Source organism: Anopheles merus, chromosome 2L, assembly GCF_017562075.2.
Source record: "Anopheles merus strain MAF chromosome 2L, AmerM5.1, whole genome shotgun sequence".
NCBI classification, from domain to species: domain Eukaryota; kingdom Metazoa; phylum Arthropoda; class Insecta; order Diptera; family Culicidae; genus Anopheles; species Anopheles merus.
The window spans coordinates 26932068-26948159 of record NC_054083.1 but is presented as its reverse complement, the minus strand read 5'-3'; the positions used below and the strand labels follow the sequence as shown (position 1 = coordinate 26948159).

Below are 16092 nucleotides of genomic sequence, written 5' to 3'. Positions count from 1 at the left end.
TGTGAGAAGCAGAACACACGAAAAGGAAAAGGGGATCATTTTTATGTGTCCAAATCGAGCTAATTGAGTCAGCTACTTTATCGGTCTGCTCCAGCCCATCTCATCTTTAAATGAGTTATAACGATATAGGATAGCAAGTGCTGTAAAATTGATTAGTATTATAGTTCAATTTCGTTGAATAAAAACGATAAAATTGTAATCATCATCAAAACACCGCACTGCACAGCAGCAAAATTCCATTTTCTCTTGTATTTTCGCACCCATCGCGCATCACATTCCACCGACTGCTTGTTCAACTACACTTGAGCTAAATTGACGGGTGTAATATAATGTAGCGTGGCACTCGCCGCACCCCAAATCCCTTCCCAAAAAACACTCCCAACTCTCCCGCTCCAGAAACAGCGACTCGAAACATCCAACTCCACCAACCCTCTAAGCACCCGGGGCTCGAGTAGCAACCGTCAAGGGTTATTATGCGGGCACTTGAAAATATTATTATTTAACATAATGTACCGCTCACCCCTTCCGCTCAGTGCACCACGCACCACGCGGTGATTACCGATTACGGCTAAGGTAGGGCAGACTCAGCAGCAGCTGGCGCGGCTGGCGGCGGCCAAACACATTCCTACTGCCATTGATCCGAGTTAATAGACCGAGCCGAACCGAGTCCTGGAACTGGAACTGGCTTCAGCTTTCCTCCGTTCTTGCTCCAGTGAAATTCCTGAGACATTTCTTTACAGACAGCCCCATCCCATCCCTTCCGATCCGATGTGCTTGCTGTGCAGGGGCGGAAAATAACGCTGCCGGGCGTTCACAAAACGAGGCCGACAACAACTTTTTCAATTAAAATTTTCCACCCGTGCGGTTTTGTGCAAAACATTTGAACATTTTATTTTTATATATTCCCCGGTTTTGCTTCCGCTTCGCGCCCCTTCCCTCTCGATGCAGTGCGTTTCATCACACATCGAACTCGCCCACGTGAACCACCTGCCGAACGAACGAACGAATGAACACCACCCGGCAGCAGGAAGGAAGGAAGTAACTCATCAGCATAAAACCAATTGACGAGCTCGCGGAGGTGCAAGGAACGGTCTGAGAATCATACCACCTGGCCGGTCTGACAGCACCAGGTGAAAGGGGAAACGGCAGCTGGTACAAGTGAGTTTAAAAATACTTATCCACCGGGGTCTTACTGCTCAACTGCTTAACCACTTGCGCTACCGAAATACGCATTTTACCTTTGCAGGTGGGAGAAAACGGCCCACTCGCAATTGAATTCAACGAGGGTGTGTGTGTGTGTGCGTGAATGAGGGAAGCGTAACTTTTCGCGGGAATGAAACTGTGTTCGAGGTAAGGTGAAGTTTTCCATTTCTGTCTGCTCACGGAGTGAATGAACAATCAGGTTCTTAAGAACGTAACAGCAGCACCGAGTTTTGCATATGTTTTTTCCCCACTCGTGGTAGCAATTGCTTCTTTTTCTTTTCATTGCTCCATACTTTAACTGACTCAAACAGCCAAGCAGTACACGAACTAGCTTACGCAAAACACACACACACACACAGTGTGGCCATTACTTTAGATCACTTTTCCTCCCTTCGCACGAAGAGGAAAGCACTCGCCGCGACTGCGAACGGTTCGAGGCGGCAAAGCCACTGACGACTTTTCCATTGCCCGTTTGGATTATTGAATATTCTTCTTATCTATCTCTCTGAGCTGTCCACCACCATCGAGCGATTTGGTCCATCGAGGGCGAATGAAGCGTACTGGCAGGCGGGTAAAGCTACGATGAAAACGATATTTTCTCCTGCTAAACCCGCCGTGCTTTTGGTGTGTGTGTGTGTGTGTGTGTGTGTGTGTGTGTGCAAGGAGAAAACAAAAACTCACACACACACACACATACCTTCCATTTTATCCTTGAACCTTTAGTGTCTTGCGACGGAACGTTTAAGTCACCGTCACCGCTTGCTTGCTTGCTATCGTCTCGCAGAGCTCGGACAAGATCTCGCACGAAGTCACAACCGCTGTGCTAGTGCCCGTGTGAAGGCAAGCTTTTGAATAAAACATTACACACGCAGACGAATGGTTTTCTAATTTTTGTTCGCTTTTTTCCACACTCCGTTCAGTACGCCACACTGTCCTTAGAGCTGGCGGTGGCTTAGTGGTTGTGTCATAGTGTGTCTCTCCTGCTGGTGGTGACTTAGTGTTTGATTCGCTTATCGAAACCTGGAGGGTCAATAAACATACGCAACAGAAAGAAAGAGAGAGAGAGAGAACGCTTCTTTATCGTCATTGTGTGAGGCAACAGGAGCAAGACGTCCAATCATTGTGCAACTGGATGGAGTTTTAATCGAAACACCGCGATGGTTTATACGCAGCCCGTTCGTTACTTAAGCTGGGCTTGAATTGAAGCTCACAACTTGGCAGTGATGCACAGCAAACAATGATTTTTTATAGCAAATAAATCAAGCGTCCGTTACATGTCACGACTACACGGACCGTCGACGGTTTGGTATGTAATTAAATCGATTAGGAGCTTGAACGCGCGTTTCTACGTCGCGTAGATGCATCCGTCTGGATCATAACAGGCAGAGCTTTCGTCGTTGTCTTTTTTGGGGTGTGTATTTGTGTCTTTTTTCAATACACACACACACACAACGCCCTGTCCTGCCCGTCCCGAGGTCAATGATATCGAGATAAAATCAATTAAGTGTGTACTCTTGGCTCCTTTTTCGCTTCCAGCACCCAGACACACACACACACACTCTCTTCGGTAGCTATTGTTCTTAAGGCTGTGTTTGGTGCAAACACTCGTCGCCGTTCTGGGGACACTCTTCCACCTACACACAATAGGGCACAAGTTCGCACACACACACACACACACTTCAAATGGTCAGGTTGTTTGACATTAATGATGCGATGATGATACTTCATTATTCTTATTATCCTTTCCTATCAAAATAATGGCCAGCCTCTTTCCACCTCCCGCCCCCGGTCGAGTGTGCTACCACGGCGGCCGCTTCATGCCATTGGCCATCGGGCCACTAGATGATCGAGAAAAAATCATTTCCACTCGGGTTCACTGGTTAGCAGTTCCTTCCAAGCACGGCTCATTCGCTTCCACACACAGTTTCTTCCTCAAGAAACTCCACACACTTTTGGGTGGAAACAAAGAAGAAGACTACAGCAAACAGTGACACAGAAAACGGTGGCAACGGCACGGAAAAACCAATGGGTAAACAATGCGATGGGTCACAGGCACACATACAAAGGTGGCCGAGTAGGTTTAAGCGGCGCTTTCGGTACGTGCCGAAAGCATTGCATTTTACGTTTGGTGTGACTAGTGCAGCACGTGAATGTGTGCGCGTGTGTTTGTGCGGTTTTTGGAGTGTGTTTGTTTGAGTGGACGGATGGACGGATGGGTGCTGGCATGAAAACACAGACAAAAAGCAAAGCATCGGACTTTAAGAGGTGATACTTTCTGACAATAAGTGAGACAAAAATACAAATCAGCTAACAACCAAGCAAAGGGAAGAAAACAATGGGCACTCCAACAAGTTTGGACCTAGAGCGACCGAGTGAACGACCGAACCGAACCGAACAATCAAGCGTTTGGGGTTTTGGGACCCATCCAGCGAATGAGCAGGGAACGTCGAGCTCGTGCAGCAAACTCTTTAAACGCGTTGAAAATGTGTTCCCATTTCTCTTATCGGAATGTCTTACACACACACCAGCACACACACATAGACACGCGCACAAGAGCAACCAATTTTTCGAGACACATCTTTAGCCATACCCTCCTTGTCCACTTTATGCCGCTCTCCTTCTGTTTTTCACCCCCGTTTGAAGCAGGGATCTCCACCGTCGACAGTTTTTCACCGAGCGAGAACGGTCTTTTGCCTCGTTTCACGGACCAAAACTGAAACCAAACACCAGCATCAAAGTGCCGTAGGAAACGGGCAGGCGATTAAGAGAAAGCAAGAAAGAGAGAGAGAGAGAGAAGCAGGGGGGGAGATATAGAGAGCGAGAAAATAGCTACAGAAAAACAGGGAGACCAATAGCATCTTGTTTCACTCTCGCGCACACAGAGACGCACATCCATACACTGTGGTGGTGGAAAGCTGGCACGGGATAAAGCTGCCCGTTTTTTTCTTCTTCTTTCGCTCCTGCCTAGTCTGACACAGAAATAGCCTACCTTCAGGCGTTACTTTTCGGACCGAAGGAAGCAAACGATGCGAACGAATTTGGCACATTTGGCCTGGAAATACGGCCGGCTTTTTGGAATTGCTTTAGCTCATACCCACACACACAGCCACACACACTCACGCACACAGCAATTGCCCCAAGCGCGATGCGACATTAAGAAACGTCCAATCAAAGCAACCTTTCCTTTTGCAATTTCGGTGCCTTCGTCGAATGTAATTTGCGTCAACTTTTCATTACACCGATTCGCAGCTGAATTTGCATTGCAATACTTTACTAATTATTGCACACGCACTGCGAAGCTCGCACACACAAACATGCTGACACTTACACAAGCACACACACACGCACAGATATATGCACACACAAATCCAGGAGACGAACAACGCTCAATCGACGGCACTAATTCGCTTCACGCACCTTCACGTAGTACACGGAACACTCTGGAGCTACTTTTGCACTGCCCCGCTTACTGGCCCCGCTTTCCTCCACCGAAGAAGGTCTGTGTAACAATAAAAAAACGGGTGCCTGCGTGCAGGTCTTGCTCGCACAGGGAATAAAGAGCGTCTACGGCTTGGAAGGGAAAGTTTTACACCACGCAGCCTCCGCGATGGCGGAGAGACAAACCAGGACTAACTGCTGGCGCTGATGGCTGATGCCCGGTTTCCCCACACACACACCAAACGCACACACCGAACGGTGTAGACGCACTCTCTCTCTCTCTCTCTTTCTCTTTCCGCTTGTTCTCGGAAGAGCGCTCGCTCTCAATTGCGACTACGCTGGTAGCGTTTGCGAGCGATTGGTAAGATGCCGTGAGCGTAAGCGGCATTTTGAGGGAGTGGCGATGTTTTTCGATGTTTTCTATTGGATGACAAAGAAACGACAGCGCTTTTGATGCGTGTATGGCGATTAAATAAAAGTGTAAAACGGATTACAATACTATATCAAAGTACTAGAAATAATCAAATTTAATCTTGAAGGCAAATGAGAAAAGAAATTGAATGCTTACCAACAATTCAACGATTTTCCAAAAACATTCACATTATGCTTCAAACTTTCGATTTAATCCTTGTACATGCGAACAAAACCAGCTACTGCTGATCCTTCTCATATGTGTCCGTGGTACGAACTATTATACGCTGGCCTGTCTGAAGCTCATGCGCAGCGTGTCCTTGGCTGAAACCATTAACATCGCATAGCACAATAACAATTTCCCCTTAGTAGGCGCTCGTGCGCTCTTTCTCTCTCTCTCTCTCTCTCACTGAATCTCGCTCTTTCACCACAATTTTCCCCTTTACGGCATGGCAAACATCTCCCGCAGTGAAGGAACAGCATCTTATACCCTACAACACTAACACACTCACAAACACACACCGCTTTTTGTTCTATTACACTTGCGTATGCGTGTGCGTACAGGAGCTGGAACTTCTTCACTGACCGTAGCCTCGGAGATCAGACGGCAGTCGGAACTGGCAAAAACGTTACAATCCACACACACACATATGCACAAAGAAAAGAAAGGAAGAAAAAAACAACAAACCCCACAACACAAAGCCCGTACGTGAAGTGCTTAACCCTAAACAAACGGAAGATGTCGCGTATGCCGTGATCCTGGGAGAGACACGCTTGCGGGCGTGCTGCCGTGCTTCAGTGGATTCCAACGGAAGTGTCTGCCGGAAAGACAGGATTTGAAATTTTGAACCTACACACACACACAAGCACACATAGACACATGATTTTGTAAGGGTGGGGAGGAAGGAGCAATGACAATCTGCCGGGAGCGCACCATCCTGACGGTGCTGCTGCTGCTGCCGAAACCATCCCGCCCTAGTTCCGGGTTGGTACGTAATTCCCGGATCTGTCTCTACCCCGTAGTGTCACAGATTGCCCGAGGACTCATTCCTATTCGTTCAACGACTTTTTTTGTCCTCCCTCTTTTGTCACTATCTTTCGCCGAATCCGATAGCACCAGCCTTCGCAACGCAACGTGCCGACATGAGCACCACACGGGATGATGGCGTTAGTAAGAAACGAGCGATACTTAGAAACGATACCTGTACGGCTCACGGTCTCGAGTGTTGAGATGCAAAGCACGGACGATCGCGGTCCGCAAACGGTGCAACAAAGCACAAGGAGAAGAAAAAACAAGCAAACGAGTCCAAATGTCACAGCATTGACAAACCCCAACGGGGCCATGGTTCGCTTGCAATACTCGGACACACAAATCCCTTATCATCGTGTGCGATTTGCCGGGTTTTTGCATGACGTGCTTCGTCGTAATGAAAACGACAGCTGGTGGATAGTGTTGGATGGGATTAGAGTACGGTGTCATTTTAGGAACTCTATTTTCTAGTAACTTTGTAGTCTAATTCGTGAGTGAGTGAATTAGTATTACGTAAGTCATCGAGACGAATCTAATGGATGGTTTGTTTCCACGATTTTAGGACAGCTTTCCTTGAACTACCATGCGTCTCCATCGAACACGTGCCGCTTGTAAAGGTGTTCTCGTTGAATGACTGTACTGTAAAGTGGAAAGGAGAGAGCTTATCATAGTTACCACTTGTATACCACTTGGCCAGCTTAACAATGGCGTGGAACGCATCTTCCGACCAAGTACACGGTCTAGGTCTAGGTCATCGATGTTATTTATACTACTTTTCTTTTATAATTAAAATCCGCTTTCGCCTTTAGTGCCCTTTTAAACAGGTACTAGCGTAAAAGACTTAATAACTCATCATACTGCATACCGTTCTGGTACTGATGAATGCCATCGAGGGTTATTTGAAGCACAAATAATTTACTTTATGTTAGAAATCAGCTCTTCGAGTAACGTATGGTTAGGAATAAATTATATGAATAACCACTAAGTAGCGTAGGCTACCTCAGAGTTGATGAGCTGGTTAGTTTGTTAGATCTATAACTTACTTTTTGCTTTTTGCAACTTTGCTATAGCCTTCAAAAATGTACGACGGGTCATCGATCGCGTCTACCTCCACCATCGCGTATAAATAAAGCAACCACACGAAATTGCTGTCTCTTCTGCAACTTTGGCTTCACTGCTCAAAGTCATATGGTGTGTGGTCACAGAGCTCCAAGCATCAATACCCAGCTTGGTAAAAAAGCACCTCATCGGCTCTTTTCAGAATCACTGATTTTTTGACTAGGAACATTATAAATTGCATTCACACAACACAGAGCTCCGAACCAAACAATCGGTTACTCTCGGCTGATCCTCGCGATGTCGCTTCCACATTATTTTCTTACTCATTTTTCTCTTTCTATACGTTCGGCAAGGAGTTGGTGATACCAATTACAGACAAGGAGAGTGAAATCGATCCATTCAGCGCCCGGAGTGTTAATTTAAAAATGACTTAATTCACTGTGAATCGATTAGTAGTCAAACTTCCATTATGATTTAAGTTTAGAAGAAATAATTTTTGTGTTTCGGACAGGTGCACAATTGAGGATATTAAAGACACACGCGGCTCTTCTGTATCAACCACTTATATTCTAATATAAATAACATATATGCTACAAGACTGTTGTGCGTGTCGGGTCGCGGCATATGATCGAGTGCCGACCCTCGGTAGCCCGATCGCTCCCGAAGCCCTTAACGGCCATTCGGACGTCGGATGCTGTCAGTTGCACGACAGCATCGAGTCGCGGTTACACTGCACCGTTTCTGTACACAACAATAATACTACTCACAAATGGTTTGTTTCACTCTCAACGAAATAATTGGCGTGGATAGTGATACCAATTAAAATACTGTAGCTCGAAAATCGAGCCTTTCGAACTAAATCCCTTCGAACTAAAGGGAAGCCTTAAACTTCCCTTTAACTGCACCAGTTGTAGTAAATGCCCTTTAAAATCGACTGTAATGTGGTTTTTAATTGCTTTCTTCTATATAGGAGTACATGCTTCTGTACTCACGCGTTATAGTGAAACTAAAAGGCATTTTTTATTTAATTTTGTACTGACATGTAATACCAACATACTAATATAGTGTTCATAAGCAACTTGTTGCTTGTATATCATATTTTATACAAAAGTTTAGAAATCATTTATACAAAATAGAACAATGCAACACAAGGATACATGAAGGCATATCAAACAAAGAACTCTCACCGTTTGAGAAACGTTCCAAGCATAGCACCAACAGCCCGTTCGCCGTATGGTTTTTCATACCCCAAACGCAATACTGCCCCTTTAATCTAATACCAATTCTAACACGATCATAAAACGTGCACACATCTCACAGTAACTGACGTGCACATCACACTATAGGCGATTATGTTCCTTCCTCGCGCCGTTTACTAGCACCAAATCGCACAGGTGAGAACTACAGTACCTCGGCTTTATCGTCGCTGGGCAGGGAGGAAGAATTATGAAAAGTCAGCCCCGAGGTTCCCGTTTAATATACAGCGAAACACACACACACACACACCCACACAAACACCTCTTGAAATGGTGCGTCCTACCAGCCCTTCCCTATATCTTCACTCGCTTGAACGACTTGAAAGAATGCAACAAAAAAGTGGCGTGGCAAATGGGAGCAAAAAAAAAAGGACGAAGAACAAGAAAATCGGATGCCCGGAGGGTTGGAGCAAAAATAACTCAACAAACACTTGTGTCGGCATTAAAAATGAAACTCCGAGTGCAGAGAGTGCAGCGAAACTGGGCGAGATAAGGGGGGGGGGATAAATCCGGAAACCCACCGGTAAAGAAAAACGGGAATCCTTTTTCCCACATCCTTTTTTTCCTGCAAATCCGCTCCATTTGTACCCATGTTAAGCGTAACGCAGCGTCTTGCCACGATGGCAAAGACGCTGCTTGACTGGTTTGGCATTGTCCGTTCCTAAGGTTGCTTTCTTGCTGTCTCGAGTATTGTCGCTCTATCTCGCTCTCGTTGTATTTTCTTCTCCCTCTCTTTCTCTCTTCTATTGTGTCTGTTGCTGCCCAGACTAGTTCTCGAAGCAAACGGAGTGATTACGGTGTAACTTCCAGCCACTTCCCACTTCCCCAAAACCTACATACCCACACACACATACTCTCCATTGTGCTGCTTATTTTATGTGACTGCAGGGACAACGAAGTACACACACACACATACATGCACACACACGTTCACAAAATTGTGCACGGTGCTTGTGTACTTGTAATTTATTTCCGTACAATATTTATTTAACGTTCACATGTACACGCACGTCGATTACATGTGCATGTGTGGTTGGCTTTCCGGTGTGTGTGTGTGTGTGTGTGTGTGTGTGTGTGTGTGTGTGTGTGTGTGTGTGTGTGTGTGTGTGTGTGTGTAATTTTCCATTACATTCACCGGTTGGCGATTGTCGTTGGCACGTTCCTGCATTCCGCCGTTGTTCCCGTTCGCTTGTTTACTTTCTTCACCATTTCCGCCAAACGGTTGCTGCTGCTCGGACCTCCAGACAATGTATGCCCTAAGCTTCCTTTTTAGTGTGTGTCTGAAAAGAACTTTTTTTGTTTTTAATTTGTTATATCTGAAATGTAGCAATTTTACCAACCATAAAGCAATATTATTCTCCCATTCTTTGTCTCTCTCCGCATCGAACGCAACTCCTTTAAATCGATTGTGACCCAATACTCTTCAAACGTGAGCTTTAAAAGCTTCACAACCATCCAAGCAGTCTAGCGTCTTAAAGTTTTCAACTGACTTCCCAGCACAGCCACAGCCACATACACACTCCACTGACACACCGGATGAGCGTGATATCTCTTTACCCATGACACCCCCCTCCCCCGTCCCCTCCTCGAATGTGCACACATGCTAATGGCAAAAAGGGAACCCCATGGCCTGCTGCTGCTGCTTTGCTGCTGTTGAAACCGGGTTGCGCTAGATGATACCTGATATGCATGTCGATCGTTACTGTCGTGCACCTAATCGCATTAGTGGTACGCGCAATCAGACATCTACACTAATTGCAATTTATATCCCTGCTCCTACCTTCCACCCTTGTGGCTGCCCGTTACCATCTTCCTCCCCCCTCCAGTGCCCTTGCCGGAAAGCACATGTAGATGTGGAGGGAGAAGAACACTTTTCCCACCATTCCCACCCGCTGCTCAATACAAACGGGCGGAGCTGTAGCTATTGTGTTTCGGTGCAAGAAAAACCCTGCCCTGGGAAGAAGGGGACCCTGAGGGTCTTCTACCAGTACACCTGTGATAATAATTTCCCATCAAGGAATGGTTTCTTCTTCTTTCTCTTCGCTCTCTGCCACTCTCACCCACACACACACAAACACACTCTTTGCATATGTGTGCCGATGGCTCATGTTCGGCAGGGTCGAGTACGACATAAAGCTTCAAATTGAACGTCTCGTTGACCGGACCGGAAGCACCAAAGAGGGAAGAGGGGAGAAGGAGAAACCGGGCCTCTCGGTACGGGAAGCCAATGACACCGGGGACTAATTACTATCACTTGCACTGTTGGAAGGGAGTTTTGTCTTGCAAGACCGTTCCGCACATTATTGCCGCTCGTTATTTTGCTGAAATGGCACATTTTCTGCATTAGAATTAAAATGGTTGAAATGTTCGGCCTGTTTCAATGTAGCATTCATCATTCGGGATATATTTTGCACGCCTAATTGCCGGTTCAATAGCGAATGTTTGTGAACAATTGTGTACAGCCTGTCTTCAAGTTGTGCGGTTCTTGGATTACGTCATTACGGAGTCAAGTGATGTTGGGAGCATTGACTCATTTTGGGAACATTATTTCACTTTTCGATAGATGAATTGCCTGCAACAAAATGAGAACACTTTTTGGTAAGATTCTTTCATAATTATTTATATTCATTAAATAGTTGTAAGAATCGATTTACTTTACCTGTAAATTCACCAAATTTATTCCATTTTTATAAACCCATTTATTTAATGCTTTTTCTAGCATTGGGGCATGCCCCGTGGTACAGTCGTCAACTCGAGCAACTCAATAACATGCCCGTCGTGGGTTCAAGGCTAGGATGAACCGTCCCCGCGCCGCATCTGGCTGCATGGTAATAAATTAAATCTCGAAAGCGTGTATATGCCAGCATGTCCACGCAGGACGTTACGCCACGTAATAGAAGTAGAAGAAGCAAAATTACGCGATTTTTAACAGCATTAAATGTTCGAGTTCTACTCGCAGCTCAATAATTGAACAGATTTTTGATGGTAGCTCGATAGTTGGCTCACAGCTCAACTAAAATGTGCACGGGTTTTATATGGTTTTGAAGGCAATCGAAGTTCAATTAATTGGTTCAGAATGTACTCCTTTGGTCATTGTGTTACCAAAAAAAAAACACTTCACATTAAGCGTCTAAATACGTTTATGACATTATAAAGCTTCATTGGAAACAATTTTAAATCTTTTTGCTAAAGTTTTCTTTAGGTAAGAAATTACTACAGCATACTAAGCATACTTTTCTCGATTACCTTACAATGAAGCATTTTTTCCTTCTATTTTTAAATTTTATATCCTAAAAGAAAAAAGTAGTTCAAATAGAAAAACTTTCGAACGTCTGTAATAAATTGACAATTGAAAAAAGAAGTTTTCGTATTTAAAAAAGTTACACTAGTTTAGCAAAATGTCATGTAAATTTTAACACTCTTTTCAAAAAATGCACATAGTTTAATTTTCTGTCTCACAACTCTCTAACCCACTTTCACCCAAACACTCGCATCCGCTCGCACACATCACTGACCCTGATGTCGTTCGGCGGCAAAAGAAACACGACAAAATGGTAATGAGTGTGTTGCGGATAACTATATTTTGCGCAAATTGATGGACACAATCGGCAACAACCGCAACTCCACACGGCAGCGACCGTGGCAGTTGGCCGGCACTTTCCACGGTTGAAAATTATGTATTTCCACCGCGCCACTATCGCCGCTACCGCCCTCCACGCCTTGGACAGCACATCACTACAGTGAACGATGCGCTTCGTGTCACGCTTTGTAGGCTTTGTATGTGTCAATAGCTAAACGCTTTATCAGATAATGATAATAATTCGATTTGCGTAACGTTTTCGGGCAAATGCAGGCAGCAAACGTCCGTCCTCCCCCTTCCCAACAGCGGACAGCGTAATAACAGCAATTGTGGCACTGGCAGGCTCCTTCGACTGGCTCAACACACGCTGGCAAACTAGCTGACCACCATTTCCCGCACAATGCGATTGCGTTTTCGATTGCGTACCGGAAGCCGGACAAATATTTGCATAAAATAGTCGCTCTGGTAAGGCGAACCCGAGTGCACTCACACACACACACACACACACACACACACACACACACACACACGTGTTGAACCATGAACCGTCCATTCTGGAGTCTGGGAGGAACAAGACGCAACAGCAACAGCGCCAGACAAGCAAGCAGCATCCAGCAGCGTGAGTGTTTGTACAACGATTTTACCCCGAGTCGGTTGTCGGTTGGAACGTTTCAGCCACTTTGTTGTGCTGTGGACGGATGGACGCGACCCAAAGGGGCGGGTTTGGGTCCAGGGGTTGGAGTCCATCGCGAAATGCGCGCTGACTCTGCGCTCCTGCTGTCGCCTGCAAACCCTTAAGGTCGTTCGGTGCGCATTTGCATCACAATTAGATATAAACTAATTCCGTGTTGCCCTCTCTTGCCGTCGCCATCGTTCGGTCTCTTTCTTTCTTTCTTTATCTTTCTCACTCTATCGCGCTACCGGAGACGTCCGATGGCATATGGGAAATGACATTTCGCCCATTTTGTCTTGCACTTTCATTTTCTGCACCCAACCCGCCAACTAGGGATGCTTCGAGCAGCAGCAGCAGCAGACAGGGCAACGGAATCATAAAGTTAAGGTCGGTAGCGCTGCGGCGTGCGAGTTGAAGTGTGCTCGAGTGCCCACACCACCTGTGGTTGACCTGTGGTTGGTCGTACCACTCTGCGATTGCTTTCCCAGCCGTACTTAAACATTGTATCAACAGCAGCACCACCACCATTCGGAATTGGAGCGGGTTTTCAATGGTACAATATTGTGTCCGTTGTTCAGCAACCGGTAATGGGTGTTGTTGTCTTACCGATCTAATTATGCTTCCAAACTCGTGACCCAGTGTACAGAGGCACAGACACCGCCAGACTGTATGATGTTGTGAGAAGCAAGTTTTGAAATGTAAAAAAAAAGCATTGCATTTTCACTACAACGCAGGACCGCACAATCACTACAATCGGGACGTCCGTCAATTGTACGAGCAAATTGCTCACCAAACGGACACCGGAACACGGGGAATGCAAAGACTCGCGTCCAAAATCATTACAATGGACCCCGCGAACGGTGGTGCGGTGCCGTAAATTGAAATCGTAAAGTGATAAACCCCGACCCAGCATGGCCCACCAAACCACACGCCTCCCAGCGGTTCTGGTAGTGACGGTTCTACCCGGTTCGGGCCTTACCGTCCGGAACCATTTCGTTCGCACCGTTAATGAGCCATTGGATATCCCGTTTAGCTGTAATTACAAAGCCCTGGACCAGCGAACGAATGCACGAAATTAATTGCCTCACATTCAACGACTGAGAGAAAGAGAGAGAGAGAGAGAGCGAGAGAGAGAGGGAGAGAGAACTTGATATGGTCGATTTGTTTCGCAGCGTTATATGGTGCGTACGCGTACGAATCGTGCGGTTTTTGGAAGGATTTATCGATTGTCGAACGCCGGAAGTGGTTCCTGGTTTGAACGGCCACCTGTCACCTGTATTGCTGCATACGTACCTTTAAAAAAAACCATGCACACACACACATACGCACAAATTTCTGGGTACACACACTGAAAATTAGCCCATTGGCCTATCTTTCGCGCCCGTTCCGTTTCCGGTACGGCGGGTAAACGCGTATCATTAAATCGGCAAGACACGGCACGACTCTGCCCGTACCAGGGCTAATTAATTTATCATCATAAATCCCAACAACCCCGTTTGCTCCGCTTCCGTTACGCTGAGAACGGTGTAAAGCGTCGTTCCCATTTGGGCCAATAAAAAGCAAAGCGATCCACCACTTATTCCTCCACTTCGGTTTACCCCACGAGACGAGGTGTGGCTTTTATCGCAAACAAGTCTCTTGCCTGTTTCGTACTAGAGCGCTCATCAAGGGATGCAGATTTAGGCAGATGCACACAAAGACACTGCAGCATTGTGCGTTGGGCCAGCATCCTTTTGGGATACTAATATACTTCTCCCACACGTGCTCCCCTTTCATTGCGCTCCCGTGCTCCCTTCAGCCACTATTCTGTTTTAATGAGTTTTGTTACATGCTTCAACTGGTTTGGTTTGGTGGATCGATCGAAACGTACATCGGCAGCAGATCGAATGAACGGTCGTGGACGAGGTGTTTTGAAGTAACAAATCCTTTTCTCGTTCAATTTAAATTCCAAAGCGTTGTTGATATTGCAACCTTGCTGATGGCTTTTAATTGAATTGTCCAGCCTCACGGTATGATTAATTAGAGCTGTTGAAGGGAGATTGGAAAGAGGCTTTAATTTATTGACAAAACAATTATATCGCTAGTTGAGTGTGTTTAAAGACCATGTTTGCGCTTTGTCCTGTTTTATTTATTTTTTTTTTCTTTTCTTTTTTTTTAACGGCAATCTCTAAAGGATATTATATTATTCTTTCACTTTGTCCATTCTTTATTGGATTTTAACGTGTTGCAAACAGTGCTGCAAACTGTCACTACCAGTGTTATAAAAAAATTACTGAAACAAAAACCATGTCGGCGAAACGTACTCAATTGTGCTGATCAGAGGTGATACTCAAAACATGATCATTTCATGCTTTCTGACATTTTTGCGACCATCGCTTAGTCATTTATTTTGTTTACTATGTTCAGTTCTGCAAAATGTCACTGGCATAGTCATGACAAATTCCGGCTAAAACAAAATAATGTCAGCAGAGGTGAGACTCAAACAGTTGGTGCGACCATCACATGCTCTGTGACATTTCGTGCGACCAACTCTTGGTCAATCACTTGGTCGCGTCATTTTGTGTCGGTGAATATCGCGATGGTCACGGGAGATATGCGGTGCTTGCGAGTGGTTCCAAAAAACAAAAAGAGCATCCCGTTAAACATTGCGAGGGTTGTGAGTGGTATCATCTGCTCGAAATCGTATGGGTTTTTATTTTTTAACTTTATTTTTTATTCATAAATTTTATGGTGTTGTGTTATTCATCGACTACAGTATGTGACCGCTAACTGAGAGTTTAAATTTGTGAGAAAATTGCATATTTGCTATGAATTTCCCTTCGTAAGATTCCTGGTGTTTCATATTTTGACCTTTATGTGTTTTTAACTGAGAATCACTCCAGTTAATGAACTTCCACTTAAAAAAAAAACTAGAGTAAAACACATCCAGTTAGCGGTCAACCACTGTATTTCTAATTTTGTGTATTTTTGCAAAACAAAATGTCAAATTTCAGGTGTTTAGTGAGCTAAAATTTGCACTGTTACACCTGCTCTCGGATTGCTATAATTATAACTGCTAAAACTAGGTGCGAAAAAACTGCCTAGGCTCGCAAGCTCTTTAATCCGAGGGCTCTGGGGCTGTGAAATTGTATGGAGTGCGATCCCACGCGCGCCCTCGCAAATCGCTGTCGATGGCATGGCGGGATGGTTTCTCGCTCTGTTTGACCTGACAGACCATCATACCAGACAGAGCGAGAAAGCATGCTCATTTTGCTGCTGGCCAAGTATATTCCAACACGCCAAGTATATTCCAAGAATGTAGTGATTATCATCGACCGACAATGTCGTGGCCAGGTCAGTGATCAAGAGTTGCGTGCTACACAAAATGTCATCAAGCATTTGATTGGTCCATCGACAGTTTGAGTCTTACCTCTGATCATCTCATTGTTGGCAATGGAAACAG

General features: G+C 45.4%; 1 protein-coding gene across 11 annotated transcripts in view; it reads right to left on the bottom strand.

Annotated features, from left to right (window-relative positions):
- The window catches only part of LOC121591491 (cyclic nucleotide-gated cation channel alpha-3), a 104674-nt gene extending 99405 nt beyond the window's left edge, over positions 1 to 5269 (bottom strand). For 7 of the 11 annotated variants that reach the window (XM_041912059.1, XM_041912061.1, XM_041912057.1 and 4 more), the window contains exon 1: positions 4532 to 4849. The gene's annotated coding sequence lies outside the window, so the exon portion shown is untranslated. Of the gene's footprint in view, positions 1 to 4531; positions 4850 to 5209 lie in introns of those variants that run through there. The other 4 variants (XM_041912051.1, XM_041912048.1, XM_041912056.1 and 1 more) reach the window with 2 other exon arrangements.
- Between the last annotated feature and the right edge of the window lie 10823 nt (positions 5270 to 16092).